The sequence below is a fragment of the Somniosus microcephalus genome, chromosome 6 (assembly GCF_052327205.1).
Source record: "Somniosus microcephalus isolate GS21.2 chromosome 6, FLI_Smic_1.0, whole genome shotgun sequence".
NCBI lineage: Eukaryota > Metazoa > Chordata > Chondrichthyes > Squaliformes > Somniosidae > Somniosus > Somniosus microcephalus.
In genome coordinates, this window is record NC_140992.1 from 97,119,374 (window position 1) to 97,135,408 (window position 16,035).

Genomic DNA, 16,035 nt, shown 5'->3' on the forward strand with positions numbered 1-16,035 from the left:
TTTTCTAAGGTATACCGGTCGAGAGCTCCTGTTAGTTTTGCAGCTACTATCTATAAAACTGCTCCTCCCCAAGAGCCACTACTAAGGTTACAGCTGCAATCTATAAAACTGCTGCTCCCCCAAGAACCACTACTAAGGTTACAGCTGTCAAGGGTAAAACTGTCCCTCCTCCCATCACAGCTGTTTTTCCCCAAAGTCTGTCCCATGCAGTCACAAAGGTTTCGGTAAATGGACACATTTTGAGTGCTCTAATCGACTCATGCAGCTCTGACAGTGAGTGAGTGGGCTGTCAGTAAGTTAAAACTGCGTATTTACCCCTCAGACAGGGAAATTGCAATGGCTCTGACGACACTGACCACCAATTCTTCCGGCTTCTGTCTTGTCGACCTTATCCTCAATGGCCGCACTTATTTCTCCACCCGGCTCAGGGTGCTCAAGAACCTATGCAGTGATGTGCTCCTGGGACAGGATTTCCAGAAACAACACAAAAGACTCACTTTCGAGTTTGGAGGGTCAAAGCCGGAGTTTACTATTTCCAAAGTACCGTTTTGCGCGCTTTCGGCGGCTTCGCTCGACGAGCCCTCCTTGTTTGCCAATCTTTCCCCCCTGATGTAAGCCCATAGTCACTAAATCACGACATTTCAGCCAAGATGATCGAGCCTTTATTGAGGCAGAAATTTCTCGCCTTCTAGCTGACGGTATCATCTTCCTGGCGGGCTCAAGTCGTCATTGTTAAAAATCCTCTGAAGCAACACAAGAAACGTCTTTGCATCGATTACTCACAAACTATTAACCAGTATACCGACCTGGATGCCTACCCACTACCACGCTTCGATGACATGGTCAATAACCTTGCCAACTACAAGGTAGTTTCAACTTTTGATTTAAAGAGCGCATATCATCAAGTACCGTTAAAGGGCTCTGACAAAAAGTATACAGTCTTTGAGGCCAATGGTCGGCTTTACCAGTTTTGTCGCCTTCCATTTGGGGTCACCAGTGGGGTGGCCATCTTTCAATGGGCAATGGATAGCCTTGTCAAACAGGAGAACTTAACGGACACTTTTCCATATCTGGATAATATCACCATTGCCGGTCATGACCAGAAGGACCATGATGCCAACCTCCAGAAATGTTTTGACGTTCTCCGTCATCGCAACTTAACCTTAAATGAGTCCAAATCTGTGAAATCAGTACCATCAGTCAACATCCTTGGCTACTGGGTGGGCAACGGTGTCATCAAAGCGGATCTGGAGCGACTTTGTCCGCTTCAGGAGCTCCCTTCCCCTTCGAATCTCGGCTCTCTTCGTCAGGCACTCGGCATGTTCGCCTATTATGCGAAATGGATACCCCACATCTCCGACAAGATCCAGCCCCTGCTTCACGCTAAGTGATTTCCATTGGAAGCAACGGCTATTTCAGCTTTCAACCTCCTCAAGTGACAACTGGAAAAAGCCACGCTTCGTTCCATTGATGAAAATCTTCCTTTCGTGGTCGAGTGCGATGCATCGGATGTGGCAATCTCAGCTACCTTGAATCAAGGTGGTCGACCCGTTGCATTTCTGTCCAGAACTTTGCAGGGTAGCGAGCTCCATTATCCTCCTGTTGAGAAGAAGGCTACGGCCATCATTGAAGCTGTACGTAAATGGAGTCATTTTCTCGCTCGTCGCCATTTCACACTTATAACCGATCAGCGCTCCGTGGCCTTTATGCTGGATAACCGGAAATGCACTAAGATCAAGACTATAAAAATACAACACTGGAGGATGGAATTGGCTGCCTTTGGATACACCATACATTATCGACCCGGCAAAGAGAATGTGGCCCCAGATACCCTCACACGGGCATTCTGCTCTTCTATGTCAACTTCGACTCTGGCGGATCTTCATACTGACTTATGCCATCCTGGCGTTACCCGTATGATGCACTTTGTGTGTTCTAAAAATCTCCCATTTTCTACGGAAGATGTGAAAAGAACGTGCTCCTCCTGTAAAATTTTTGCGGTGTTTAAACCGCAATTCTTCCGTCCATCGGATGGCTCGCTCATACACGCTATGCAGCCTATGCAGCGACTCAGCATTGACTTTAAAGGGCCATTGCCTTCCTCAACGCGGAACACCTACTTACTGACTATGGTGGACGAATATTCACGCTTTCCCTTTGCTTTCCCCTGTCCCAATATGCTTACTTCCACAGTGATCAAATGCTTTGATCAAGTCTTTTCCCTTTGCAGTACGGCCAATTTCATCCACTCTGATCGGGGTCCCTCCTTCATGTCAAGCAAACTCAAAAGTTATCTCTCCCAACGGGGAATCGCCACAAGTAAAACAACACTGTACCATCCCATTGGTAACAGGCAGGTTGAGAGATACAACGCTATCATTTGAAACGCTGCTCGTCTTGCGCTGAGGTCACGCAACCTACCAGACCAGCAGTGGGAAACTATGCACCCTGACACATTGCATTCCATCAGGTCTCTCCTTTCTACTTCTACCAATGTCACACCTCACGAGCGAATCTTCAGCTTCCAGCGTCGCTCCACCCATGGAACGTCTCTACCATCATGGTTGATAGCTCCTGGCCCCGTGCTGCTCCGAAGATTCGTCTGATCGTCGAAAACCGATCCTCTAGTCGACGAGGTAGAACTTACGGACGTCAACCCCACGTACATGCACGTGCGGTACCCGGATGGCCGGGAGTCCACCATTTCGCTCCGGGACCTGGCTCCCTGTCCGGTTGGTTCCGCGGACCCAACTGATGGAGGGACCCGCGGGGATGAGGCCGACACTCTGCACTCCCCCAAGGATGACACCCTACCTGGGACATCGAGGGATCTGCCGGCTGCCCTGCCGGATCCGCTCGGGGAGCCAAGCGCTCCCCGTGGGATGGCCACCCCGGGCCAGGACGCCGGACAATCCCCGGCTAACCAACAGGATGAAGCCAGTTCTGCGCTTGTGGGGACCCGCACCCGGAGTCACGATCTCCCCAGCCTCCCTCAGGTCGATCAGAGCAACACGGGCCCTGTCGATCCACCGGTACGGATCAAGCGGCCCAGGGACCAAGACACGGTCTGGGGAGACGTGCCTTCTGGCCATAAACAAAAATCTAAAAGACTGCGGCTATTCGTGGTCCGCCTAATCCGTTAATTGGAAGTCGTCGGACTTCCAAATCTTTTAGGCAGGAAGAATGTTATAAATCTCATTAGCAAGAAACTACTTATGAAATAATGCTGGATGGCCAGCTGGTGGCACCGTCCAAGGAGTATAAATACTCGGGCGTGGGTCCCAGCTTGCCTGGGACATTTTGTAAGACAAGGAGCTAGTGAAATACAACTAGACTTCCATGTTCTGAAACAAGTTGATTAAAGCCTTGCTTTATGCTCAAACCAAGTGCGTAGTGAGTCTTATTACGTCAGAAAGTCTTCCCTCCACACCTCTTTTTGCTCTCCCCACACCATGACACTAATGCGTTTTGAGTCTTCCAATTGTGGCTCTGAATCAACCAGCCCCTGGACCAAACTCTCTCCATAATTTGATAAATAGATACCTGTACTGGTTTCGGAGTCTTTATTTGTTCCTGCCTTTTGTTTTCAAATTGTTGGCCAAAGGCAGACTGGGAGTAGGTAGTTTAGCTTAGACTTTCTTTCACCTCTGCCCAATTTGGTGGTGCTAAATGGGCATGCAGCAGTGAGAAATGGGTCAGAAATCCATAATGGCGGATGTCCACCCACTTTAGCGCCTTCCCCATTTTCATCATCATTTGTGGTGACCACTGGAAGGGGTATATCTTAACACTGTGTGATAATGTAAAGCAGGTGATCGTGAATCGGCAGCCCATTTTACATCTTTCCCAAGTTTTATTTCCATTTCCTCCAGCACCATTATAAGAACATAAGAACACAAGAGCTAGGAGCAGGAGTCGGCCATACGGCCCCTCGAGCCTGCTCCGCCATTCAATAAGATCATGGCTGATCTTCGACCTCAACTCCACTTTCCCGTCCGATCTCCATATCCCTTGATTCCCCTAGAGTCCAAAAATCTATCTATTGCAGCCTTGAATATATGCAACGATTCAGCATCCACAGCCCTTTGGGGTAGGGAATTCCAAAGATTCACAACCCTCTGAGTGAAGAAATTCCTCCTTATCTCAGTCTTAAATGACCAACCTCTTACCCTGAGACTATGCCCCCTCGTTCTAGACTCTCCAGCCAGGGGAAACATCTCTCAGCATCTACCCTGTCAATCCCCCTCAGAATCTTATATGTTTCAATGAGATCACCTCTCATTCTTCTAAATTCCAGAGAGTATAGGCCCTATCTACGCAATCTCTCCTCATAGGACAACCCTCGTATCCCAGGAATCAATCTAGTGAACCTTCATTGCACCACCTCTAAGGCAAGTATATCCTTCCTCAGTTAAGAAGACCAAAACTGTGCACAGTACTCCAGGTGTGGTCTCACCAAAGCCCTGTACAATTGTAGCAAGACTTATTGGCACTAATGGCTTTCTCAATGGGAATGCCCCTATCTGAGGTGTTTGGAAGAAAAGGCGGATGAACAAAATGATCCCAGTGAGGTCAGGCCACACTTCCCCATTTTAGATCACTTTCATAGGTTGTCCCAATTTGAAATGCTTCCAAGAGCATCTTCACTCGTCTTGATATCCAGATAAGCTTTGAAAAATGCACCCAGGATAATAAACATAAAAATCTTTCTGATAATTATTTTAGCTACTGGAATAAGATCTCTACCCGATCTTCAATAAGCGGCAGAGCCTCACAGCATCAGACCTCATTTTAAGTTTAAACTATTGAGCAAATGTATTTAATAACAGTGAACAAGTGAATAAATAACAATATAATACATATACTTACAAGAGAAATCCTTTGTCTAACATCACAAAAGAAAAACAAGGAAAGGTTGCAATCTAAATGCTAAATTGTTCTTTTGTAAATAACTTTTATAGATGGTTTATTTTCTCCTTATATCTCTTACCACAAGAGGGCGCTCTGTTAATCTGGTTTATATCTTTTGGAACCTCCGAACTGACTCTCAGATTCCACCAGCTACAGCTCATTAAATATCTCCAAAGATAGATACTGGGACTTCCTGGATTTGCATAACTGTTGACCATAAAAATAACAGGCTGTCACACACATAACTAAGCAAATCACACAGTCTATGTTTCTTCTAAAGGACCTTGGCTCCTGTTGCGTCTGTGTTTTCCCAAGTGTAGTTATGCTGAATAACGGGACACAGACAACAGAATACTTAAACAGGTCTTTAGTAATTGAGGGTCAGGGCTGAACTGAAATACAAACTGCTCCACAGGGTTTATATACCGGTGTGGTCACCACCGGTACTACAATATACAGGAGCCATCAGAAAGTAGTTCATCACCTTAAGGTAGTCTCTTAAGGTGGTACAGGTTACATACACTACAATTCCTCCCCTTTTAGCTTAACAGTGTACACCCCAATTTAAACATAACGGGGCAGTAATTCGGGTCGGTGGCTTGCCGCGCGTGCAAGCCCCCGATATGCACTTACCCGACGCGCCGGCCGTTCACCTCCAGGGACGCCTGGAATTCCATTTTGAAACAGAAGAATCCCGGGCAGCGTTTGACGTCACGCCGCCCAGGAGTGCAGCCAGCGCGAAGCCTGGAGCGCGCTGTGCAAGTGAGACACGCCCCTTAAGGTCTCATTGTAGTAGGACACGCCCCCAATCTCTCCAAGCAGCTGCAGAGGACTTTGTAGTTACACAGCTGCAGGGAAAGTAAGTTATCTGCTATTTTATGAATGTTTTGTGAACTTTTATAAAATTTTAAAAACGTTTACATTATTTTGAAGAATCTGAAGTCGTTTTAAACAGAATTAAAGCAATTTAAAGACTTTTAAAAGCCCTAGAAGAATTTTTTTTATTCCATTTATTTATTTAGCAATGTCGTCGTCATACGTGTCTTCACACTGTTCCCTTTGGGGAACTATATGAAGTGGTGGAAGGATTTATGGCCGTGATTAACGCTCATTCCGTGACCGTAACCATCTTTGAACAAGCCATTAGGGTGGTTAGTCCTATGGCGGGAGGGTTTTACGGGCTCCCACAAGCTATACAAGGAGGGGGGGCCACCCACACCCACGGACACAAATATCCCGCTGGATGTCAACCCAGAATTTAGAGCCGGAGCTCCGACTCCACTTGCCGGGACTGTGTGGAGCGGGGTTCGAAACCCTACCCCGTCTGGCCCAGCGGCGGGGATCCTACCGCTACGCCAAAGGCCCAATCCGATTAGCAACGTGAAATGGCTGGAATGAGCACAATTCACGGCATTAAAAGAACTCACAATTGAACTGATGATGACCTCAGCAATCTCCTCAACGAGGTGGAGGCGCAGCGCCTGCTCATCATTGGTAATGAGAAGTCAAAGGCGCTGCAAAAAGGACAGATGATAGCTTGGTCTTTCAAGTGGCAGCATAGGGCTCCAGTCACGGGGAGGGAAAAGGCGCAGGAAACGTATGGGTGTCACCTTTTGCGCGGAGTGGGCCTTTTGCATAGCGGTAAGCATCCCCGCCGCTGGGCCAGAAGGAGTAGGGTTTCGAACCCCGCTCCAGACAGTCCCGGCAAGTGGAGTCGGAGCTCCAACTATAAATTCTGGGTGGACATCCAGCGGGATACTTGCGTCCGCGGGTGTGGGTGGCCCCCCCCCCTCAGATGGGTTGTGGGAGCCCGTAAAACCCTCACGCCATAGGACTAACCACCCTAATGGCTGGTATGAAGATGGTTATGGTCACGGAAGGAGTGTTAACGTGGCCAGAAATCCTTCCACCACTTCATACAGTTCCCGAAAGGGAACAGTGTGAGGATACGTACGACGATGACCTCTTGCGCAATGCACCTCCTTGGACCCTCAGTCGCAGATGCGAGGGGGCAAATCGTGCAATTGTTAAATTTTTCATTTTATTGACATGTAAAATGTTGGCCCAGTAATTCCCTTCCAAACGCGCGAGTACGGTCGGGGTACTTACGCATCTGGCCGGAGGAAATGCCGGTTTTCAGCATGCACAGCGCATGCGGGGAAAACCGGCATTTCCTGTCCTCTGAACGAAGGGGTTCAGAGGCAGAATGCGTGCGGCTGTACAGGCAGCGCGTGCGCAGTAAAATTCGCCGCTTTCATTCATGCTTTCAGTGAGGTCAAGTCCTTACCACTTACACATGAAAAAAGCGTGAGTACAGTTGCTCCAGAGGCTGCGGAGGAAGATATTTCTTATCGTGGAGCTTCTGAAAGGCAATATTTTTGTTTGGGAAAGGGAGGAAAGTTATTTTAAGAAATGCTGAGGTAAGTTTTAAAGTTTATTTTTGTTTTTTAAAACGGGTTTTCAGTACTGTAGGTAGAAGGATCAATTGTGGCTATGTGAATTGAATTTGCTGTGTTAATGTAAAAATGACTCCAACATTTTTAAGAAAGAAACTTTTCATCAGTAATATATTCTTTTAAGTAATTATGTATGTATGTCTGTATATATTCCTTTGCGTGTATGTATATATTCCTTTACTTATGTGTATGAATGTATGTATTTAATTATGACTTTCAGAGAAAGTTACTTATTGGAAAATCATAATTAAAATTATACATTCATACACATAAGTAAAGGAATATAAAACATACATACATATACGTAAAGGAATATATGCGGACATACATACATAATTACTTATTTACTGATGAAAAGTTTCTTTCTTAAAAGTGTTGGAAATGTTACATTACTCATTTTAGAACACCCATTTTCACATTCAATTCACACAGCCACAATTGCTCCTTCTACCTACCGTACTGAAAACCCGTTTAAAAAAAAAAATTTAAACTTTAAAACTTACCTCAGCATTTCTTAAAATAACTTTCCTCCCTTTCCCAAACAAAAATATTGCCTTTCAGAAGCTCCACGATAAAATATATCTTCCTCCGCAGCCTTGGAGCAACTTTACACATGCTTTTTTCAAGTGTAACTTGTAAGGACTTACCCTCACTGAATCCATGAATGAAATCGACGAAGTTCACTGCGCAAGCGCTGCCTGTGCAGTCGCATGCGCTGTGCCTCTGAACCCCTTCGTTCAGAGGACTGGAAATGCCGGTTTTCCCCGCATGCGCTGTGCATGCTGAACGCCGGCATTTCCTCCGGCCAGACGCGTGAGTACACCGACCGTACTCACGCGTTCAGAGAGGAATTACTGGGCCAACATGAATAACATATATATACAACTTTTACACAAAACTGTTCAAAGATTCAGTCTCTGAGGAGGCCTCCTGATCCGGGCCGGATAACGCCTTTCAGGGGTCTCTGGTTCTCGTTGCTGGGGTGACTCATCCATTTGATCTCTTATGGATTGAACATCATCATGTACGTTCGAGTCTGAGGTAGATGCTACAGGCTCAATAACTTCTTCAACTGGTGTCTCTGCCGCAGACATGGGGTCGACCCTTGTTCTCGATTCCACAAGTTGGTCAGCATGACTTCGTATTACGTTCTCACCAACGTCTACCGTGTACATCAAGGGTCCTTGTCGGGCACGAATTGTTCCGGATTGCCATTTATCATTCCTGTAGTCCCTGGCCAACACTGGTTGTCCTATTTCGAAACTCCGAGTGCCCTTGTTATTTACGTGCTGGAATTGTTTGTTTTCGACTTCCCTATGCACATTGGGTTTTAACAAATCCAACCGGGACCGCAACCTCCTGTTATAGAACATTATGGCAGGGCTTTGATTTGTCACTGCATGCGTGGCGTTTCGATATGCCATCAGGAAATTGTCCACCTTGTGTTGTAGTGGAATATGGTCTTCGCTCATGGCCTTTATCGCCTTTTTGAACGTTTGTACAAATCTCTCGGCCAACCCATTTGTAGCCGGATGATATGGGGCAGATGTATAGTGTTTCACCCCATTCTTCTTCATGAATTTCTGGAATTCTTCTGACACGAACTGTGGTCCGTTGTCTGAACATATTTGTTCCGGCAACCCATTCCTTGCAAATATGGTTCTTAGAACTGCGATCGTCTTTTCCAAGGTAGTGGTCGACATCTTAATCACTTCTGGCCATTTAGAATGTGCGTCTACCGCTATCAGAAACATGGAATCCATGAATGGACCTGCAAAGTCGATATGCACACGTTGCCATGGGGTTGACGGCCATTCCCACGGATGCAGCAGTGCAATTGGAGGTGCATTTTGAACTTTTTGGCACCCTGAGCAGCTTTTAGTCAGATCCTCTATTTGTTTGTCGATACCTGGCCACCACACATAAGCCCTAGCAAGGCCTTTCATCTTGACTCCCCCCAGATGACCTTCATGCAGTTCCTTCAGAACTCTCTCCCTTAATTTAGGAGGAATAATCACCCTTGCTCCATACATCAATGTTCCTTGACAGACGGACAGCTGCTCTCGTCTGGCTGAGAATGCCGGTAACAGTGGTTCGCCATGTGTTGGCCATCCCTTCACTGTCAAATCGTAGACCCGAGACAGTGTCAGGTCATTTCTGGTCTCTCTCTCAATACTCGCATTGGTGACTGGTAAGCATTCGATGATGGTCGAGTGAAATATCTCGACAGGGTCAACTGCCGGTGCTTCTTCCGCTGTAGGTAGTGGCAGGCGCGACAGCCCATCAGCATTACCATGTTGCTTTGTACCTTTGAATTCGATATCATATTGATGTGCCCCTAGGAAAAGGGACCATCTCTGAAGCCTCTGCGCCGTCATAACCGGAACACCCTTCTTAGGGTTAAAGATGGAAACCAACGGCTGGTGATCTGTTAGCAGCGTAAACCTTTGGCCTTGCAGGTAATGGTTAAATTTCTTAACTCCCCACACGAGGCTGAGAGCCTCCCTATCTATCTGAGCATAGTTGCGCTCAGCGGAGGTCAATGATCTGGATGCGAACGCGACTGGCCTTTCCAAGCCTTTTGGCAACTTATGTGAGAGCACTGCCCCGATACTATATGGAGAAGCATAACAAGCTAAACGAATAGGCAGCGTTGGGTTAAAGTGAGCCAACACTTCCTTAGAGGTGATCAGTGCCTTGTTTTTTTGAAAAGCCCGCTTACAATCATCGCTCCACTTCCATGGTACTCCCATTTGCAAAAGAGTGTTCAGCGGGTGTAACACCGTGGATAAATTTGGAAGAAACTTGTGGTAATAGTTAATCAACCCAAGGAACGACCTCAACTGGGACACATTTTCCGGAGCGGGAGCTTTCACAACAGCTTCGATCTTGTCAGGTGACTTATGAAGCCCCTCCTGGTCAATGACGTGACCGCAGTACGAGATTCATTTCTGAAAGAACTCACATTTCTGGCGATTAACTCTGAGTCCATATTCTTTCAATCTGGTGAGCAACTGCTCCAAATTCGCGAGGTGTTCCTTATCATCATCTCCTGTAATCAGAATGTCATCCAGGTAGCATTGTGTGCCTGAAATTCCCTGTAATACCTGCTCCATGGCCCTTTGCCAAATCGCTGGAGCCGATGCCACTCCAAAAACCAGTCTATTATACCGATATAGGCCCTTATGTGTGTTGCTCGTGAGATACTGGCGTGACGCTTCATCAACTTCCATCTGTAAGTACGCCTGCGCCAGGTCTATCTTGGTGAAGTGTTTCCCGCCAGACAGTGAAGCGAAGATATCCTCAATCCGCGGAAGCGGATATTGCACCGTGTGAAGAACCGGATTAACAGTGATCTTGAAATCGCCACCGATGTGAACTTTCCCAGGTTCCCCCGGCTTGTTGCTCAACGAATGCTTCATGACGGGAACAATGGGCGTGGCCCATTTGCTCCAGTCCACCTTTGACAGTACTCCTGAACGTTCTAGCCCTTCCAGCTCTGCTTCCACAGCAGGTCGTATCGCATAAGGTACCAGTCTGGCTTTGAAAAATTTTGGATTTGCATGTTCTTCAACCTTGATGTTTGCCGTAATTCCTTTCAGTGTTCCCAGTCCCTGTTGGAACACCTCCTTAGCATCGTCCAATATTTTGGACAGTCGTTTAGGTTTGACGTCGTCCTCTTTACAGGAATCTACAGTTAGTGCTTGTAAGGAATGCCAGTCCATATTTATTCTCCGGATCCATTCCCATCCCAGTAGTGGTGGACCTCCCTCAGGTAACACATACAAGTCCATTCCTTGACTTTCTTTACCATTGTAGACCACCTTTACCTTTATCTTTCCGATGGGGTATACTCTTTGCCCCGTGTATGTTTTCAATACAATCTCCGTATCCCTCAGGGGAATGTGTGAGAATAACCTTTTGTACTCTTGCTTATTCATGACCGTCAATGCCGATCCAGTGTCCAATTCCATCTTCACTTGGACTCCTGCTATCCGAAGCATGACCCAGATAGTTTGGTGGTCTGCTGTGTTACCCACATTATGTATTTTTAGACAATCCAGTTCCTTACTGCTGGAGTCTGAATCCGTCTTCTGTTCATCCGAACTGTTCTCTGTCACCTTGTGTACTTTCTTGTGCTTCTCCTGCGGCGACTTTTTGTTGCTGGTCTTCTTTCCTGACCAGCATACTTTCGCTATGTGACCAAGTCTGCCACATTTCCTGCATTCTTTATCTTTGAACCAGCACTGGTTCTGATCATGCGTTGTCCTTCCGCAACGATAACACTTTACTGCACCCAATGCCATTTCATTGGTGCTGAATTCCGATGGCCTTTGCTGCATTTCCGCAGTGCCTCGTGCTGCTGCCTTGTACGATGCTGCAATGCTGAAAGCTTTGTCCAGCGTAAGATCCTTTTCCTCTAGCAGTCGCTTCTGGGTTCCTTCCTTTAGTAGCCCACACACGAACTTATCTCTCAGAGCGTCTGCTAGTCCTGTACCGAACTGACAGTACTTTGATAACTTGCGCAGTTCGATTAAGAATTCAGCGTTGCTTTCCTCTTTAAGCTGAATTCTTTTGTAAAATTTAAATCGTTCCGCTATCAGCAGCGGCGTGGGGTTTAAATGCTCTTGCAGGATAGTAACAATCTCCGCGAAACTCTTTCCTACCGGTTTATCTGGTGTTACAAGGTGCCTTAATAACCCGTACGTCTTCACACCCATCGAGTTTAATATGGTTAGTGCTTTCTTATCCGCCGGTACCTCGTTCGCTGTACAATGAACTTCAACGCGTTCCACATACGTGGCCCAATCTTCTACATTGCTATCAAAAGTAGTGATGTTACCCGTTTTTGGCATCTTGTTGAGTTTCCTTTATTTTATTTATTTTCCAAAATGGCGGCTTCCCGCGCTTGGCGGCTTTTCCCGCGCTTGTCTTCTTCCCCCCCCGACTAAAATGGTGATTACCGCGCTGTTGCCGTTCTCACCTCCCAGCAGTTCTTTATTTCCCCCGACGCTGCTGCTCTTGTTCCCTGCCGCTCCCGCGGTCCTCGTGGACATTAACGCTTCTCTGGCTGCTGCGCGTCTCTGCCCGATTGCAGTCCGGCCCCTTACACCGGCTGCGGTCGTGTTCTCCGCCCTTTTCTTCGGTTTCCCTCCCCTTCTCCCACTGACAACTCAGCCGACTTTCTCTCTGTGTCGCTAGATCGGGCTTACCCGCCGCTGTCGTAGAAGGGATGATCACTGCCTGTTGCTGATGGTGGACTTCGTGGCCAGCAAATCCAACCTGGGTTCTCGATGCCTCCCGTGCGCTGCAGTGCTCAGCAGGATGATGAGGGCGGATGCCCCTTTTCGACGCCCGTTCTAAGGGCGAAGCTTCAAAACTGCCGCTAGGTACGATCAGACTCGTTGCCACTGTTGAGTCTGTGTTTTCCCAAGTGTAGTTATGCTGAATAATGGGACACAGACAACAGAATACTTAAACAGGTCTTTAGTAATTGAGGGTCAGGGCTGAACTGAAATACAAACTGCTCCACAGGGTTTATATACCGGTGTGGTCACCACCGGTACTACAATATACAGGAGCCATCAGAAAGTAGTTCATCACCTTAAGGTAGTCTCTTAAGGTGGTACAGGTTACATACACTACAGCTCCTCCCTCAAGCTTTGCAAATAACCGATACACTTGCACGATTTATATTGAGTTATAGTAATAAATTGCACTTATATAGTGCCTTTCACATCCTCAGGAAGCCCCAAAGCACATTATAGCTAAGTCTTTAATGTTGAAGTGTAGTTATTGTAGTTATTTAGGCAAACATGGCAGCTGATTTGGACAAAGCAAGATCACACAAACAGCAAATGAGTTAAATGAGCAGCAAATGTATTTTGATGGTGTTGTTTGCGGAATAAACGTTGGCCTGGACACCTGGAAAACTACAAACAGACAAACATGAAAAAGGATAGAAAAAGACCAACTGGTCTATCAAGCCCATCTGATACAGACATGGTGCAACCTGCATGCACTATCGACCCACCCCACCCCCTTCATGCAGTCTCCTTGGAGAATCAAATAAAAACAAAGAAAACAATTAGGCCAATTTAGGGGAAAACTCTGGGAAATTTCTCTCCAACCCTGAAGACAATCAAGCAAGCTCCAGGAGACCTCTGAAACTCATATCAATAATCACAGCTATCCCTCACCTACCATCGAGACTTTGAGATGTTCTTGACTCTGAGCAATCCCTCTAGCTCCCTATTGATGGACTACAGTGAGGCCATACTTGACACACATTTCACTAGTCTATTCCAGAGGTCAATGACTCTCCAAAAATAAATACTTGCTGCCACATATACTCTTTGTTCTGTATTTGTATTTTATACACATGCCTCATAGTTCTGCCTCCGACATGCCTCATAGTTCTCCCTGCCCTATCTAGCTCAAATACCTATCCAGTGATAGAATCCATCCCCTTCATCAGCTTAAAAACCTGAATCATATTATCTCAAAGTCTACGCTCTCCAATATAAAAAGCCCTAATTCCTTGAGTCCTTCCTAATGTACCAGAGTCCTGTTGTGTTTGCCTCCTGTGGACCTTGTACAGTGCCATGGGATTTTTTACATCCACCTGAGCAGGCAAATGGAGCTTTGATTTAACATTACATCTGAAAATGGCACCATCAGCAATGCAGCACTCCTTCAGTATTGAACTGTGTGATTGCCTAGATTACCTGCTCAAGTCCTGGAGTGGGGCTTGATCCCCAGACTTTATTTTTAACTCAGAGAGAGTTAAGCTTGGTACAAGATTCTGAAGGTAGCTAAAAAAAACTCCCTAGTGACATAATTAAAGGAAGATCTACAAAGCTAACCTAAGAAAGAACTGATTCTCTTTGTCACATTGATGTCCTTGGAGGTGCCACATGCTGCAGGGTGGACTAAGTGGTGTGAAGTCATCCAATATCGTACCCATGCATGTAGCCAGTGGACTACTACACTAAATCCAACATCTGCAGCACACTGTCCAATATGGTCCCCCAGCCCTTGTACATATGTTTGGAGTTCACAAGCATCCTTTTTTGTCTTTAATAGCAGGCTCATGAGATTTGGATCCCCCAGCTCTTCAGACAAGGCACAACGTGGCTAGAGCCACCAACATCTGACTAGGCTGGAGGCTTGGTGCCTGGTTCATTATCATCAGTCACATCTAGAGGAGGAATAGAGGGACAAAAGTTAGAATGAGATGCAGAGGAGAAAATTGTCATTTTCAGTAGAAGGAGTGTCATGGTACAATTTGCTGACCGGTATTATGGGGTACAATGGAAGCAGAATGTTAGCTGGCACCTCCCCATCTATTTCCCAGTCTTGTCCATCTTCTATGGCCTCTTTCTCGAGGAGTTGAAGAGCTTCCTTCTCTTAAGGGATGGGGATCCACCATCAGTCACAGCTCTCTTTATGGTGTCATGGGCTGTCTTGAAAAAGAATGTAAAGATTGTGAATTTCCTTTGGTTACCATGGCATTTAGTAAAATTCAAGTATCAGCATGCAACTCATAAGGGGTGTGATGACAGGTGGAGGCAACAAGCTGAGGCTTTTAGTGGATTGACTACATGTTAGGCTGTGAGTGAAAGAACACTTCCAGGTGAAGGCTAGAGTGTAAAGGTCACTGTGCTGCCTCCTAGAAATTCATGGTAAGCAATTCAAGCACCTTAACACAATTTCAACAAGATCATTGTAAGTAGCAGGCGTTCTTATTACTGTGCATTGTTGGAAGTTGTAACTGGCTCCTCTTATCTTGCCTGGCCTAGCAAAGTTTCGTCTCAACATCAAAACAAAACTTTGGATATTAAATTGGCTTATATTGGCCTTAAGTTTGTGAAAATTATCAATGCAAATATTAATTGAAGTTAAAGATAAAATAAAATGTTAAAACACTGACTCCAAGAATAGCAACCCAATTTAAATTGCTTTACAAAGTTGACCATTGCAGGAAGCTTGTACTCGGCAGATGTTGTAACTGTTGCAACACAATCTATCGCACTGAGGTTTTCATGTTTATAAATCATGATCAAAGAGCATAAACCAACTTACTCTGCTAAATAATGCTGTCGAAACACTTCCCAGTCATTGTATAAGTGTCAAATGGCATATATTTAATTATCAGGCTGAAGAAATCAAGTAATAAAGTATTGTCGCTATTCTGTCACACAATTTCAGTCACTGCTCCAACTCTAAGCACAATGACAGCTTCAAGCTTACATCAAATTAAAGTTTGTCATCAACCTTGCTCTTGTTAATCTGCTCCATTACGTTCACTTGTTACTTGCTTTGTTTGCTGTTTCTTCCCCCCCCTGTTTGTGATTGATGGCGGACAGCATTGGCAGAGTTGTGCACTGGCATAACAGTCTGCACTTTCCCAGTGCTGCCAGGCTGCTCTCCTGAGGTTGTCCCAGAATGCCCCACAATTCTCTTCTGCGCTTGCATGACCAAGCGATCACATGGATACTGGAATGGCCCGTGACCAGGCATGCAACAGCAGGTAATTAAACCAAGAATAGTTGCTCTGCTATATAACCCATCTAGATTTTTATTTTATTTGACAAAACTGCCAGAATTTTTGGGCTCATTATACATGAATTTGTCCAACTGGCCATGATATTCCAGAGGACGAGAT